At 38.6% G+C, this 18,171-nt stretch overlaps 1 protein-coding gene across 1 annotated transcript in view; it reads right to left on the bottom strand.

Annotated features, from left to right (window-relative positions):
• The window catches only part of LOC111147023 (LIM domain 7), a 94,934-nt gene that overhangs the window by 51,928 nt on the left and 24,835 nt on the right, over positions 1–18,171 (bottom strand). The window contains exons 2-4 of the mRNA XM_022502869.1: positions 7,513–7,543; positions 6,613–6,726; positions 2,499–2,697 (exon numbers count right to left, since the gene is read on the bottom strand). The gene's annotated coding sequence lies outside the window, so the exon portion shown is untranslated. The remainder of the gene's footprint in view (positions 1–2,498; positions 2,698–6,612; positions 6,727–7,512; positions 7,544–18,171) is intronic.

Here is an 18,171-nt window from a genome sequence, read left to right as displayed (position 1 = left end):
ATGTGTACCTGTGAAATTTTTTTTTTAATATTTTATTCATTTGACAGAGAGAAACTAGGCAGAGAGGCAGGCAGAGAGAGAGGAGGAAGCAGGCTCCCTGCGGAGCAGAGAGCCCGATGCGGGGCTCGATCCCAGGACCCTGGGATCATGACCTGAGCCGAAGGCAGAGGCTTTAACCCACTGAGCCACCCAGGCGCCCCTACCTGTGAAATTTTAAACACACAGTGAGATTATTCTACGTTGGAATATTTAAACTTAAAATCTCTTTATTTTTGAGTCCAGTGGAGTTTCCTACAGAGTAGGCAAATATTCTCGATAGAATAAGGGGTTTTATATAAAACCAAGCACCTTGACTCTGCAATGCTGTTAACCTAAAAATATTATCCTAACGGAGGAGATCAGTTTGGGATTACAACCAGTACATAGCAGAATTTCAGCACACTGATCACAAAAGTTCGATTATCTGTGCAGCCAGTAGGCTTTTCTTCTCTTCCTCAGTTGTAAGGACTTAGCCTTCCCTTCCGCCCTCTTCAAACAAGCTCTGCAACTCCCTCCCCACTAGGAAGCAGGGGACGGTGGCCTTCTGCTTTCTGTCACATGTACCAGGCATCCACTCCAACAAGTATCTGAGGAGAGGACTTTCATTCCACACCATAGGCCCACTGTACAGGAAGCACTGGAAGTCTATTCCCACATGCCCTCAGTCTTTGTGGGCTGGATACATGTAAACGGTGAATGTGTTAGGTTATCCAGTCAGCATAAAGCAAAATAGTGTGTTGAGAATTTCAGCCTCTGCTTTTACAGCTTTAATCACTCAGATGAATTATAAGCTCAGATTCATTTCCTTAAAACTGTGCTGGTCATCTGGGCTATGGAAATGTCAGAGAGCAGACGACAGACAGCAGGCAACCAACGGAAAGCAGACAACCAACAACACAGCAGTAAATATAAAAGGTTAACTCTTAGATAGCTATTTACTTTTTTAATTTCAAATGTCACTACTGCTCTAAAACCTAAGAATGTGGGGGTTGGTGATACTTAATTTGTTGATTAATTTTCTTTTTCAAAACCAAATCCATCATACATCAATTTTATGTAAAACTACATCAGAACAACAACAAAGGTTGTTGTTGATGACTGTGTGCTGAGTATTTAGGACAAGTATAAGGTACTCTGAGGTACCTCGGAAAAACAAGATGTATAAGTAATGTACAGAGAAAGGGGTAAATATGTGTAAAGCGAACACAGTACAATGTCATGGTAGAACTAGGTGGCCAGAACATGGGTCTTCAACTGTAAAATTCTTTCAAGTTTGCTGAGGTTTTAAATGTTTTGTAATAAGAACCTTAGGAAAAACAACTAAAAATTTAAATGTGATTATCAATATAACTAGCAAAGTAAAATCCCTAACAATCTAGCACAAATTCATGACCAGAACTCTCAATGTTTTCATGTTGATGGTAGAAGCAGAAATTTTACTGGTGGTTTCAATCTACTTAAATTTGAATTGTTAGAGGTACACTTAAGAAATTTCTGACACCACCCAATGGCCACTGGAAGAAGACATACACTTAAATAACTGATCAGGATTTTGAAAAAAGGGTCCTCTCATAACAGAGTAACTTTCATTTGCATGTTCTTTCCTCACACCGTCCTGGATTTACTCTGGACTAGAGAAGCAAAAGAGGTTTTCTGGGGCACCTGGGTGGCTCAGTGGGTTAAAGCCTCTGCCTTCAGCTCGGGTCATGATCCCAGGGTCCTGGGATCGAGCCCTGCATCAGGCTCTCTGCTCAGTGGGGAACCTGCTTTCTCCTCTCTCTCTCTCTCTGCTCGCCTCTCTGCCTACTTGTGATCTGTCTGTCAAATAAAAAAAAAAAAAAATCTTTAAAAAAAAATTTAAAAAAGAGGTTTTCTAATACCATGCTAGTATGGCTATTTAATTTATCAAAGTTTAGCATAATACTCCATCGTGATAGGTATCAATCTTTTTTGGGGAGAGAATTACGGAAATATTCTTCTTGCTTTTCCTTAAGAGAAGTTTTTTATTTTTATCTTTTGGGGAGAAAATTATTCAGGAACCAGAACAGACTTTTATAGAATCTTTCTTTTTTATGTGTAAATGTATCAGTGAATAGGCCTCAGAGCACAGATTATTAAACTTGAATCTGGAGAAAAGAGAATGAGGATAGATTATCACTGACTCAACAGGTCTCAATAGTCTCCCCACTTTCCTCTAAACATGGAAGGATTAAAAAAAAAAAGTGAAAACTATCACCATTCTAGTGGTGATACAGTGAGGAAGGAATGAGAAAGACAAAGAAAAAGAAAAAGAGAAAGAAAAGGAAAAATAAAACCCTCAATATTCTAGTCTCTGTGAAAATCCACATTTTGGTAAAATGTTTGCCCTAATAGATTTTGCTCCACTTTTCTCCTACCATTCCCAAATTTCTCTTAACATGCAAACACATTAAAACTAAACAGTCAAAAATGCAACTCACCCTCACGTCCACCTCTCAATGTGATATCAGAAGAGCAGCTTGTGAATGACCTAGACCCCAAGGAGTCCAAGCTTTCAAAGGAATCTTCTCGCTTATGGTTGCCTGGAGAAGTAGGAAATTCTCCACGTTCAGCACACCAGATATCCCCGTAACCACTGTCCCTGCCGCTCCTTTTCAGGCAGCTGGAGTCTTCTAGAGCCTAAAGGAAAAGTTTTAAAGAAGTTATTATAAACTTCCAAAAATGCAATCAGTCTTTACTTGTTTGCAGAGCTCAAGTTGTGCTATTTTTGATAGGGAAGGCAATGAGATTTCTCTGTGAACCATAAAAAGAAAATCTGGCAAAAATCAGAGTATAAATCTGTAAATGTTTTCCCACAATACTTGGCACCTTTGTAACAATAAGGAGATATTAAAAAAAAAAAGGAGGCATTCAATATTATTTAATAAAAGACTATCATTTATTTAAAAATAATGGGGGAACATTTTAAGAGAAGAAAAGCTAATAATACATTCAAGTTCTAAAGTCAGTGATGATTTATCTGGCAATAAACATGAAAGGAGTCAAAGCAAAAAGCCAACCTTAATTTTGATATCCAAAAGGAAGTAAGTTCATAAGATTATAGTCAGCCTACCTCCAGGAAATATTTGGAGGTTTTATAATGAAGTCACTGTAATTATTATGTTTTTTTTAATCTTTTTTTAAAATTTATTTTCAGCATAACAGTATTCATTGTTTTTGTACCACACCCAGTGTTCCATGCAGTCCATGCCCTCTCTAATACCCACCACCTGGTTCCCCCAACCTCCCACCACCCCCACCTCTTCAAACCCTTCAGATTATTATGGTTTCTTAACAAAAACCTTTAAAAACAGAAAGAAGGGCAGGGGCAGCAAGCACACACCACAGAATTCACTCATCTTCATTGATTACAAAAAACCTAGATCCACCAAGAAAGCAGACTTGCTTGTGGGTATTCAAAATTTACTTTCTCTGAATCCAAATAAGTATTTGTTTGGCTCATGTAAGACATATATACAGACATGTAACAAACATGATTAGCCATAGGTTTGTAAATTATACAGAACTTCATTTAAAAGCATAATTTGGGGGGATGAAAGCGTGTGACTCTTGATTTTGGAGTTTTAAGTTTGACCTCTATGTTGGGTGCAGAGATTATTTAAAAGTAAAATCTTTAGAAGATCTGGTATTTAGATATTTTATATATGTTAGATATATTTAAAAGATATATATGTGTATGTGTGTGTGTGTGTAGCATTATTTTTAATAACATTTCTCTATGAAAATGTTAATAGCAAAATAAAACTAGACTTTTTAAAATTAGAATTTCAATAAAATTATAAAGTCCTTAGCACTGTCCCAATATATAATAATCAAAGAATATCTATGACTAACTTTTTCCTACAGTGAAGGTGAATTTGTCATTAGCGGACAAATCAGAAATGCTAGCTGCAGATGAGCTAACTACAGAGAGTTTGAAGAATGCCGGAATTCGTAACACCTAGATGTAATATGTGAATCTTGATTAAATCAGAATTCAGATAAAATAAGCCATCAACGAAAGTTGGGAGACAGTTGGCTAATTTTGAATATGGACTTGATATTAGATGGTAGGGAACATTTACTAATTTCCTTCAGTATAACAGACATTGTAGCTACACAGAGGAATACTTTTACTCTTAAGAGATGCTTGCTAAGTTTTCAGAGGTGAAAGATATGTGATTTACCTTGAAATGATTAAGTAGAAACAAATGAATGGGTAGACAAGTAAAGCCCATATTTAGACAAGTAAAGCCCATAAAGGGAAGATTTTAATAGTTGAGTCGGATGACACATATCTAGATATTTGTTGTACGATTCTTTCAACTTTCATTTGTGAACATTTTCAACATATGGATAAAGTTGAAAAAAGAATGTGCACAATGCATAATTAGCAGCTGTCCTGGGCACACTTTTGGCTGAGACTGGATCTGTCCATTCTTGGCTCAAGTCTCTGACCAATATATGAAGCACCCTTAAGGTCTAGTGGATTTATGTGAGATTTCATATACATTAGACACCAGATACCCTGGCATTAGAGTTGGCAACCTGCCATGAAAACGTGAGCACCTACAACTTGTATCTCATTTCCAAGGAGATGGGAAAGCTGGGCCTAGTGCTGATACCACCAAAATACTTCTCAAAATATAAAAAGATGTTTAAATTTCTGGGAAAATCTTTAGATCCATCAGTTTTCTTAGATACGTACTTGTTGAATCTCAGAGTCCTTGACACAGAGAGAGATGATTTTTGACCTCATAAAATGTTCAAGTTATTGATGATGAGCCACTTCAGTGATAAAAGAACCTGAGTCTGGCTCTGGTGTCTGGTTTTTACAAGAACTTCCCTCTGACCAGTCACCTAAAATGAGTCACCTCCAGTTTATAAGATGACTCAGGTACGACAGCTTACCAAGTGTGTTTTTTAACTGACACTCTGGTTTGGCCATTAAGCATTATCTATTTCAGCGTGAAACACTTGAACACAGTGACTGTTAACAGAACAGATGCGAAACAGTGACCAGATAGATATATTGACACACTTCTTATGGCCATCCGCATTCCATGATAATGGACTGGAAACAGCTGTAGTTTTATCTATGAAAATGTTTTACCTACTCTGGTTTTGACACTAGTGACAGGAAACAGCTTTGAATAAAGAATTCCCCAGCACAAACGCTGTACTAGGATTGTTCAACCTGAGTCAGACTGCCATAAAAAGAACCAAAGGTTGGAAGAGAGCACTAATACAGGAGCCAAAGTCCCATACTATTTTTAACTAGAAGTTTTCTTAGCTGACATAACTGGAAGGCAAGGCTCTGCTCATGTCCCAAGCTACCTCCACCGTCATCCATCACAGCCTTATCCTCTCCCACTGCAGTGACCTATCTGTTCATCTGTTTCCCTCAGACAGTGGTGCTCTAGGAGGATGGCCTTTTGCGAGTGTTCTCCCAACATCTAGAACAATGCTTGTGCAGGATAACTCTAATACCTGAATTAATTCTTTCAAAAAATTTGAGTGAAGTACTATCAACTCTCTCCAACTGAAAAACAATAAAAATCAAGAAGGAATACCTATAATCTCATCTTTCTGCAATGTATGTGGCTGGGCTCAGGCAGAAGTATTTAAAGATCAGAGTCAATGTAAGGCAAGGTGCTCATCTTCATCGTAACATTTCTATCTTCCAATCATGGTAACTAACATTTATTACATCCTTACAGTGTGCCACAGACTAATGTTAAATACCTTCTCAGTACAGTGCCATTTAATCATCATAAAAATCCATGGAGCAACTACTGTTAATTAGACGGTAGCATATTATTTTAGTTACCTATTTTCTTCTGAGCACTGCAAATTCCCCTGGATCAATATTCCCCTAGAAAACTTGATTTTCCCATTTGGATCTTACAAAAGAAAATTTGCTACAACTGTGGTCAGCCCTAGCACTGGACTCTCCTCAAACAATCCTTAAATATTCAAAAGCTGCAAGACGGACTCCAATATATAAAGGACTAGAAATGTGTCTAGGACAAGAATCTAACTTAAATCCCTTATCATATTCCATGTAACAGCATTTACTGCTCTCCAGGTAAAAGCAGCAATATGGCAGAATCATGCGGAAACTGGAGCATGGGCATTGAAGATATAATGGCCCATGACAAGATATTAAGACAGAGAGACTGAGTAAATTCCACACCTGTAATAGTCCTAAAGCACCTCTCTACTACAGATTGAGTTCCTAATATAGAAAGAGTTAAGTTATATCAAGAGCCTTAGAAAGGAAGCAAATGAGTAGGTCATTGAATTACCTAAAACTAAGAAAGAAATACCTAGACTCACTCACTCCTTGGTGGTAGTGTATAAAACCGGTAACAACCCTTTCTACCCAGCACAATCTAGAGTGGAATAAAGATAATAGGAGCTGCCATATTTGTTAGAAGAGGGGAATAAGGAAGAGGAGAAGTGGAAGGAAAGGAATATAGGGAGGTGGGGGAAGGAGGAGGAAGTAGTAGTGTTGGGAACAGTAGTCATCTCATCCAAATGTGGTTTCCTTACCTTAGTCAGAGCTTGTCCTAGAAGATTCTCAAATGCTTTCAAATTAAGATAGGGTCCATTATAGTACGGGTTACTTTGTGCTTTTCTTCCCAACCAGTACAATGTTATCAAAACCTTGAAAAATTCCACGAAAACAACAAGATTAGTCTATTTAGTAACTAACTGCAAGTCCAGATGCTGGTTAGCACTCTAGACAGAAGATAGCATATCTATGGAGGCTGAAAAGTAGAGTTTCTTTTAAATTATGTGAAGGAGAAGGATCATTAAAAACATTAATTTTTCTTCGATTTCTGTCTCTGAGCATGTTCTCAGACCAAAAGCTCAGATCCCAACAGCTATTTGTATACTCTAGCAGTACATAAAGGGAGAACATTTATGAAGAAACCGAATTAAACTTTAAAAGCAATCAATTTTTCTGACAAACTTTTAGACTGAACCCTTAAAATCAGTAATCCTCAGCTTCCTTAATAGGGTACTCTTGTATTTTTTTAAATAAAACATTCACACCTTTAGAAATTCTTCTACTATGCAGAATGTTAGACATATAACTGCACTGAGCAATTACCCACAGTTCTTAAACATTCAGTCTTTTTCCTTAAAGTCTGATCTGGTGGTTTGACATACTCCTCTAAAGATCCTGAAGTACATTCATTTGTTTTTCCCACCTTACTCACGTATAAGGACCCACCCCCCAGGTCCCACCTCCCCTCTTACCCCCTGACATCAGAGAATATACAATTTAATATTAAATATACTTCGAGTTCCTCACTGCTTGGCTACTGGGAACAATTCCACTAGAAAAAGGATTCACAGCATATTGGATATTTTTAGATCCCACAGCCTTATTACAGAATACATAAGTAAAAAACCATTAATAATGTTCCCTTAAATATAGCTTACATTTTTCACTCTCCTATCAGTCTCTTCTTGCCTGTAAAGAAAAAAGAAAATGTCTATTAAGTAATATCTATGAGCTTTAAATTATTAAGTAGAAAAAACTCCTTTTTATTCTAATGTTCTATGAATATTATTACCACCTGGACATTCAAAAACCTTCGACTGCATATTATCCATCAGAGTTTTTCCATGTTCACTGATTTCATGAAATAGAATGGTCCATTTTCTATAAAAAGCAAGGCTGTCTTTTTCTCATTTTTTTCATTAGTCTGATTTTTTTTAACACACCATTTGCATTTTTTGTATTTTCATTTTAAGCAGTGTTTTTAACCCATCCAAAAGTGGGGCAGGTCAGTGTGCCTCATGGCACAAAAATGGAGAAAAGGCAAAAACCTTAAAGAGCGGGGTGGGGGTGAGGTGGGGTGCGGAGTTTCTCATGGAGTTTTCTTTTCCATCGTCCATGGGTTTTTCACCCAAATTCCTCAGAGCAAAATGCTCAGAGATCAAGGTCCTGCAGATGTTGAGAATTACAGTTTTAAAAATGGCATGAATCTCTCTGCCTGAAGAGATTTCACTCTGTCACAGAATCATGAGTTTTCTCCCGCACCTATGAAAGGGCATGGCATTTATGCGAGAAGGTAAAAGGAGGCAGATGTCACCTCAGTGTTGAAGAAGCAACATCAGTTAACTAACAAGAGGCCACCCTCAACTAATGTGCTTCCTGTCATGAGACAGACTGAAGCAGGATCATTGCTAATTCAGAGACTGGAGAAGCCAGAACTAGATAAACTTTCTGGCCTAAAAGTCTGTAAGTATTATATTTTCCACATAAAATGTATATACATATATGTCATATGTACATAGGAGAGATATAAAATACATATCTAACGTATAAGACCTGAACACAAAAAAGTAAAAGGGGAGAGAATGCCCACACAAACATTTAACTTAACTTTCAAAGAATCAGTGAGACGGCTACAGCCATTCCTTTCCAGAAAACAAACATGAAATGAAATGGACCTTAGAACAACATGCACCTCCTATCTACCCCAAAACAGGACAAAAATAAAATCTATGGGTTCTTACACTACTGCGGAAATGTAAATTTATTTAATGACTAACCTTTAATCCACCTGGTAATAATTACAAAAGCTGAGTACATGCATATTCTACACACAGGAACTCCAATCCCTGGTATACACCTGGGATTATAATACAGCAGAAATGCTGGAATGCATGGCTGTAGCTGGGATTCAGCAGAAATGCTCACATATATTCACCAAAAGTCATATATGAGAAGGTTGATGGAAGCACCCTTCATAATAGAATAAACTGGAAACTGCACATAGGTCATTAACAATAGAATGGCTGGGGTGCCAGGGTGGCTCAGTGGGTTAAAGCCTCTGCCTTCAGCTCAGGTCATGATCCCCGCATTGGGCTCTCTGCTTAGCAGGAAGCCTGCTCCCCACCCCCTCTCTGCCTGCCTCTCTGCTACTTCTGATGTCTGTCAAACAAATACATAAAATCTTAAAAAAAAAAAAAAAATAGAATGGCTAAATCAGGGAATACCCACAATGAAACATTATGCGGCCATAAGAATGAACAATCTGCAACTACACGTGACTATACGATTCAGTCTAGCAATGAGAAGCAAAAGCGGCCAGACACAAACAATACAGATTGTAATTTTCACTCACAGGAAGTAAAAAACCAAAGATACGGTGTTAGAAGAGTGGTTACCCTTGTGGGAAGGATGGTGGAAGGATTAGAACAAATAAGAGGACATGATACTTCTCTTCATTTTGATCTGGAAGCTGACTACCCACCTGCGTTCTGTCTCTGAAGTCTTTGAAGATTCATTGATTGATTGATTGATTTAACAGAGAGAGAGAGAGAGAGAGAGAGAGATCACAAGTTGGCAGAGAGGCAGGCAGAGGGGGAGGGGGAAGCAGGCTCCCCGATGAGCAGGGAGTCCAATGCGGGGCTTGATCCCAGGACCCTGAGACCATGACCTGAGCTGCAAAGGCAGAGGCTTTAACCCACTGAGCCACCCAGGTGCCCTGACCTCTGAAGTCTTTGAATAGTACACTTGTAATGTATAACTTTAATATGTGTATATTATACTCCAAAAAAAGTAAATTAAAAGAATAAACTGTACAACTTAAGTGCTCAAATCATAGCTTATCTCCTAAGTAAAAGAAAATCACCTTGTAAAAATCAACATTTAATTTTGGAAGTAGTTAATGGAGGGGGAATCACTAAAAACTGACCATAAAAAATAGCACATAGAGTTGTAAAATAGATAGCTTCTTTTTAGAAGAATGATCAGCATACACACCTCAGAAATTAAATTAGCCAAAGCACTTAAGAACCTTTAATACTCAAGTCAAAGGACAGACTATGCTGAAAATTGCCATTCTGTTGAAAGTGGGACGATTTGAGTCAAATGTTATCGTAAGCACAGTAAGGGCAAAAGAATAACAGAGGGCTCTTGAACCCCTGACCTCCTTTCCACATCCCCCCATAAAGGTTTCTATTCCAACACACTCCTTTACCACTTACTTTTTATTACAATAAAACAATCATTATAAATATATATGGTCTATTCTGTAATAAACAAAATAAGCAATAACCTGGGCACTTCAACTTTTCACACACTTTACATTCCCTTCTAAGTATGAGCATTTATAATGTGTTCTTGAACACAATGACACATAAGCCAGCCAAATTCGTATCCTATCACTGAAATGCAATGCCAGGAATTCAAGTTGTCAATGATTTGCGGGAGTCAACAGAGGCCACTCTCCGACACAGAACAAACACATCCCACTGGATGGAAGTCAGTAACCATGTGGCTTCTTTACCTACTGTGGCCATTGGGCACAAAACCAAACCCCAAAGCCTTTCAAATAGAACAGGCTTGTGGGGAAGCTCATGCTAACACAGACTTTCCATGAGCCAGCCAAGTCACTGCCCAACACAAGAGAACAAAAAATAAGGCAGACCAATCTCAGAGCTGGTTAATTCCTCCATAAACATTTAAAGAGTGAACATGCTGTCGGGCCATGTTTAAGAGAATGGGCTTCCGGTCAGATCTGGATCCTGCTAACTATGTTCATCTGAGCAATTTGACACTCAAAAACTTCCATTTCCTTCTGATGATACTGAGAAGAATGCTCCCCAGTTTAGTAGACTAGGAGGAAATGTCCACAGTACTTAAGAGAATCCCCAGCCTCATGGTAAGTTCTCATGAAGAAGCAGTCATCGCTAGACCAGAAGCCATGTGAGGGTAGGGCCCACTTACCACACTGCACACAAATGCTTCCTTATGAAGCCATGCTGAACCCAAATATTTAAAATTGCAACCAGGCTCTTGGATACTCCCTATCTCTCATCTCTGCTCTATTTTTGCACTTCTGTCTACTGCATGCATTCCTTATGACTCTCCTCCACCAGAATGTGCTTTTGTGTCCTGCCATCTCCCAGGTGTCCTAAGACAGGTCTACCACCTGGCAACCACGTAATATTTATTAACAATGCTTAGCACAGTGCATGGTACACAAATGCTCTCAAATATTGACTGAATACATTTATTTAGCTTGCAGAAATGTAAGCAAGCAAGAGAAAACCTAAAATCATAAAAGCTCAGGTGATTCCTCATAAATATGCATGATGTCACAGAACAGTTAAATAGCACTACCTTGCTTAAAACATACCCAATGGACTTTAATTGTATTGGTACCCATAATGGGGTTACTTTCTTAAAAGACTACCTTTAAAATGACAACAAAGGGGACTTCTTTACAACTGTACATCAATAAGTCAAAAAAAAGGGCAGAGATTCAAAAACAAAAAGACCAACTTCAGAGCGCTAAGGACAAAGATGAAGGGCTAGTCTCTGCAATGAAAAGCTTCCCAGCAGAGCTCTGAAAGACAAGAGCCAAGGAATCTAAACCTTCCTTGAAACCCAAATTTACCATAAAAAGAGATAGAGATGAAACATTAATAGTTTCCAAAAATGACTACATTGAATATGTTGCCAGCCTTCTCATACACTAATTTTTAATACTGCATTTATAATATTCAGAAAAATCACAAGTATAACATAGGTATAATCTTCCACTGTTAATAGTTCTGATCATTTCTTTGCAACCTGACAAAGGGCCAGAAAATAGATACCCATATAGACCTCTGAACCTTTTGCCAGAGATCAGGGAGAAAAGAGGCACAAACTTTCAAGTGAGCCCATCAGTGAACACATTCATCTGTAATTACCTTATCCTAATAGGTTCTGGTATACTTCGCACCAGGAAGCTCTAGGTCTCATTCCACCTTTCCTTATCGGAAGCTATTTTAAAATACTAGTACAAATCATCAATCAAGAGGACCACCTTTAAGCAAAGGGAAATAAAATCCACGTCAATGTTCTAGCTCTCTTGCAGAGATCCCCAGGGCTGGGTTCTTCCACAAAGAGCCAGCTTGGCTAAGGGGCCATGTTCTGGGGTCTCACTTCTGGGTACAAATTCTGACTCCACTATGACTAGTCCTGAGAACTCAGTCATGCACTGAAGTCTCCTAGTCTCACCTAGGAACAACAAACCAGTCTTGCTGGGATTAAATGAGAAATTTAAGAGGCGCTTAACTGAAACAGATCACATAATGGAGACATTTCAAAATTATCCTCCAATTATCCATCTCAAACAAACAGTGTGGGGGAAGAGAAATGGCCAGAGGACAGTCCACACATAATATCTTTCCCTGGAAGAGACATTTCCGTGAAGCACAATCCAAGACACTCTCATGTTATGCTTTCTTTGCCCTCTTGTCATGGAAAGCTTTGAACGAGAAAGTATTTCTAGAATAAGGTCAAACAAAGGTCAAGACAAACTGCTGTGGTATTATCATCACTGGCCAAATATCCATATTGGCATCAAGCCAGCCCTCTTCATCCATCCTTTTTCTAACAGAAACTGCCTTGGCCAACCCTCAAATTCTCCAAATGCTAAAAATCACGGGGCGGGGTTGGGGGGGTGGTGGGAAGGTGCCTACATGGCCAAAATCTATTCCCCTAATATCTGATAGCATAGTTTGGAAACAAAGGATGAGATTATAGTTTTATAAAATTTATAGTTGTGCTCTAGGGCTTCATCAAAAGTATTTCCAAATACCTTCTGTTTATGGGAAGAGCTAACCACCACCCCCTACCCCCACCCACAGGCATGGGCCCAACCATCACAGCGCTCCCCATCATCCCTGCTGCTAGACTGCAGAGCACTGGAGCGTGCCTGACTCATGGTCTTATCTGTGGAGTCAGCCACAGGCCTACACTCAACGCATTTATGTAGAAGTTACTTAAAAGCACTCACAGAGCCAGTCCAGCAGATCTAGGACCAAGAGACAGGGATTTTTCCACCAAATCAGGTAAAATTTCGTAGTTTTAAACACCTACCTACTTCTCTATCTTCCTCTTCCATATCTCGACACACCTTTTCTTCAAGCTATCAACTTCCTCATTTACAACAGTGAAAGGTCCACTCTCCTCAGCTCTCCCACAATATCATAATCCCCAAAGAACTGAATATTCCATGCTCCAAAATCATCTTTCCACCCCAAATCTCAACCCCCCATCCTCTCCAAGCCTTCACCAACTGGTAAAGTTAAAATACAGTTGTCTTACTGAATCATCAAGGAACATGATTAAAAATTCAGGCTGGAACGTCTTCTAGACTGGCAATATTTTTGCCTCAGGTACCACAGGGGGAGACCTCCCCACATCCTGATAGGAAGAATGAGAAGTGTGGTCCCACCTGCCACTCCTTCAAGTGTCTCTGGTTAACAAGGAATCTGGAATTCTATATGGGGCTCAAATACAGCTTCCTACCCCACCCATCTCTTCCCTGCCACACATACTCAACCTTCTTTCAACCCCTAATCCTACGGCCCCCTAGGCCTCCTTTCTTGGCCCAGAATCAACTTCCACCTTGTGCCTCAGAACAACTGCAACTCACTGGGTGACTTTTGTCCCCAGGCATCTGCTTCCTGAGGCGACTTCCCAGAATGAGTAAGACTGGGGGTTCCTGCTAGGGACCCAACCCTTCTATAGTTAGTCTGGCCCCGCCCTCCACGGCACAGCTGACCTGAATGTTGCCTCTTTGGAAACCGGGCTGATGTTAGAGAAACTGGACTCACAAGATACTTGGTGGCTCTCCAAGCCACTAAGTGATCTCTGCCCTCCAGTTGTTGCTAATGAAGTCTGGCCACCTGTTCACAACCTTAAAAATATTTCAAGAAATGAGGCCCTGAGTCATGATTTCATAAACGGTCACAAGCAGAAGTGTGTGGACCGCATCTGCTTTCAATCTGTCAGATTGAAAGGGGGGAGGCACATGTGTGGCAGCGGGAGACGGCGGAGACGAGTCGCAGCAGATGTCTCCTCATGACAGCGGTGGCATCATTTTTATATCTGCAACAAGACAGTTGCCTCTACAAGGTAGCAAAGAGAGAACTCTGAGCAATCCTAAAGGGTACTAAGTGAAAGTATTCAGAAACGTAACAAATAACTTCTAACACTACTGTCTGAGGAAATGGCTTGTTTTTACTCCAAATGCAGGAATCAAAGAAGCAACGTAGGAACCGATCAAATAATGGTTTTTTTCTACTAACAGAAGCTCTATTTTTCTATTAATGGAAGCTCACCCACTGCATTACTTAATATAGAGCAAATACCACCACCTTTCTCGGATGACCGCGTCAAGCAGAGGGAAGAGACCTGTGAATAACAAGTTCAAGAAGAATTCTTAGAATACTGCACTTATTCTTTCCTTCTCTCCAAGTAAGCTGCATTTAAAAAAATGAAATTCTTCCTTTCCTCCCACCTTCATCCCTAAAAATGAAACTGCATTCCATTGGACAATCTTCCGTGAATGTTAGACAATCTATGTGACTCATAGATTTTCATCTCCCATAGTTGCAAAATGCAGGTCTACCTGAATGTGGAAACTGTACAAATGATTCTTGGGAAAACAGCATGAAACCTGGAGGTAATTAGTGAGCACTAAGAGATAAACTCGTGCTTTCTGAACTTACCTATGTGAGAAAAAAATCTTGGAAATTCAACAGTTTTCACCCTAGCAATATAAAATGCTTTTTTCCCCCAAACATGACAATCAAGTAAGTACCTCTTGTTAAAAATAATTTATTAAATTTCACACACTCCTACACGCTACTAAGAATAGCTAAGTTTCACTTAAAGGGAAAGGAAGAAAACTGCATGCCTCCAAAGACACTGACATTGCTTCAAAAATGACACTGAAGCTGAAAGGTGAGCTTTCTCTAACTCTCAAAACTGCAGATTCTTTGTAATTCTCTTCTACTTGATGGAATGTTTGCTATCACATGCAACTGATTTCACACTGGAAACTCACACATGTACACTCCCTGTTCTACTGCAACCCCAAAACAGGCAATTCTCAATGTGGGACTGAGTACCCATCATGTATGCTGTGTACCAAATGGAATTACACATTCAACTATATCAAATGTATTGGGGAGAGGCTAGAGAGGATGTCAACTACAGACTGACCCATCGTTTTACTTCTGTAGGTAACAATGCTAGGAAGCAGGAGCAACGAAAATAGGGAGTTTTGGTTTCAGACATTAAGTTTGAGACACTTAACAAAGTAGAAATGGTAAGTAATTGGTAATTAGACACAGAAGTGAGATGTTCAATCTAGGAATCTAGGTTGGAGATATAATCTGGGGAACTGTCAGCACAGAGAAGAAATGTAAGGTCATAATGCTAAAATAATATCACCTAGAAAATAAAGGTAGATGAGAAGATATCTAGGGACTGAGTTCTGGAAAACCTAACACGTAAGGGTTAAGAAGTAGAGGAGAAACCAGCAAAGCAGACAGGCCCATCCCACGTGATAGGGACAGAGGCATGTCAGGGGTAAGGGAAGAAAGTAGAGGAGACAAAAAGGTCAAAAAATACTGTTGAGAGCAGAGCTAAGGAATTGCTACCAGATTATTCTTAAATCCTTATAGTATCTAACACATATACACACAATGACTAAATTATTGGTTTGCTTCTCCTCAAAGGAGGGAAGAGAATGAACTGTCAACAAAAATCTTGTCAAAACCACTGATGTCCCAAAGATACAATTTAGGAGAATACTGAACTACATATCTCAGGTGTCCTTCCAGATGCTCAAACCCATGCTCAATGCCAATATGAATATCAACGATAAGCATCAATCTTCTAGTATCATGCTATTGGAATGTGCTAGGTGAGGTACTTTCAAAGTCAGTGTCTCTCAAACTGTGTACCATGAGAAGATGGTGAAATTTAATAGGATTTAAAGTGGAAAATTTTGCAAAGTATTGTGTATTTTCTTCTCAAGTATACACAATAACCAATTCAAGTTCTGAGAAGACCTGCAACAAGAGAGCCATTTCACTTAAAGTTGGAAAGTTTTTTTCATATTTTTTGGCACGACTGTTACTGAAATATTAAGAGACACTGGTATCATGAAGTATTTTGCAGTTGTGTTCTGTTTTAAGCTCACTTTATGCTCAATCACATAATGTATATTAAAATAATTGCCTTTATTAAGTCCTTCATATTATTCATTATATTGATTATTATACATTCTCTCCTTTAATGCCCAGAACCATCTAATGATTAGTAAGTAGAAAATTTGGACTCCAAAGGCTTAATACTTTCCCAGAGTCATAAAACTATTAAGACTTGATGTGATCCATACTTTTCAGAAATTAAAATCCGTAGACCAAGACCATGTTTTAGTATTAGTGTAGTCACACTTTCCACCATTATGTATTTTTTAAATAATTCATTTCTTTCCTAATTCTGAAAAAATAATTGCCTCTATATTATCCTGAAATCGGTTTCTCGATATTCTCTCAAAGTGTTGGCTCAAAACCCACTTATGGCAATAACTATATCTGAGTAAATCTGCCTTCCAGAGACAACATCAGAAGCTCCCCATTATCAGATTTTTGATAAGAGTTTAGCTATGTGTTCCACTGCCTTGAACATAAAACCCATTATGGGATTCCACACATGGAAAACTGCCAGAGCACTTTATAGAAGACTTCTAAGTAAATGAAATATATCACAATAATTCTCAGAGCAAGAGAATAACTGCCAAATATAGATTTCCTGTACTTTACCACCGCTAAGCCTTCATGAATAGTTTTTTTAAGACAAGTATTCATCAACTATAAATAAGATTATAAATTAAGCACAAATGAGATGAAATGAGAAAATCTTTTGTCTCCTAAAGGCAACTTTTCCTATATTAAGAAAGGCTGGATCTACCTTTAGGTTTTTGAAAATTAAGGAATATGTATATGCCAGGTGTAAGGAAAGAAGGTAGAGGGGACAAAAAGTATATATAGCATTTTTTTACTTTTTTGGTCAAAATATATATATGTGTGTATATATACTTATATATATAATATAGTAATTTTTGACCTTTATAGGTCAAAAGTATATAGTATTTTTTAAAGTATATAGTATTGTTTTGACTTTTTGACCTGTATATAAAGATTTATTTATTCGAGAGAGATAGAAGCTGTATCTCCAATGAGCATGGAGCCCCAGTCAGAGGACTTAATTTCATGACCCTAAAACCATGACCTGAGCTGAAATCAAGAGTTGGATGCCTGAGCCACGCAGGTGTATCAACGGAGATATATTTAAAGTGCCTAGCATGTAAAAACTTATTTCCTGGGGCGCCTGGGTGGCTCAGTGGGTTGAGGCCTTTGCCTTTGGCTCAGGTCATGGTCTCAGGGGCCTAGGATCGAGCCCCAAATCGGGCTCTCCACTTAGCGGGAAGCCTGCTTCCTCCTCTCTCTCTCTGCCTGCCTCTCTGCCTACTTGTGACCTGTCAAATAAATGAATAAAATCTTTAAAAAAAAAAAACAAAAAAAAACTTATTTCCTTTCTGATACACATGAACATTCCTGGCAGCAAAGCATGAGAGCATATAAATTATTAGTAAGCTATCACACTGCTAATTCCTCAGCTGTAATTTATGCTAAAGGTGCTATGTGTGCGTATAGTACAATTCCATATTATCAAAGTAATACATACTACTTATTCAAGCTACACATTCAAAAGTCTCCATATTGCTTAGAAGTAAATTATTCTCCCTTGCCTCTATCTAACACTTGTTTCAAAATTTTAAATTTCCATTTCCACTATGGGAAAAATTAGCACTACTTCCCCTCCCAAAAAATCCCTATCCCAATTTTATCATTTTAGTTCTAAATTTTGCCTGTTTTAGATAAGCCCTTCTTTATCTAATGTTTACTGGAGCAATTCCAAGATAGAAAAAAAAAAAACCTTAATTTTTCACAATTTTAATTAATCCAAAGTTTAATGGAAGCAATATAAATTTAGAGCAGGAAGGGTGTCTCAACCTTGGCAGCATTACTGTTTTGAACTGGATAGTTCCTTATTGTGGGGGAATTATACTGTGCATGTAGGGTGTTGAACAGCATTCCTGGCCTTACCCACTTGATTCCAGGAGCACTCCACTCACACCCGCCATGACAATCAAAAATGTCTCCAAACATTGCCAAATGTCCCCTGGGGGGCAAAACCACCCATGGTTGAGTGAGAGCCACTGTTTTGGA

This window comes from Enhydra lutris, unplaced genomic scaffold, assembly GCF_002288905.1.
Source record: "Enhydra lutris kenyoni isolate GAN:26980312 unplaced genomic scaffold, ASM228890v2 scaffoldscaffold15, whole genome shotgun sequence".
NCBI lineage: Eukaryota > Metazoa > Chordata > Mammalia > Carnivora > Mustelidae > Enhydra > Enhydra lutris.
The sequence above is the reverse complement of the archived record's forward strand: the minus strand, read 5'-3'. Positions and strand labels throughout refer to the sequence as shown.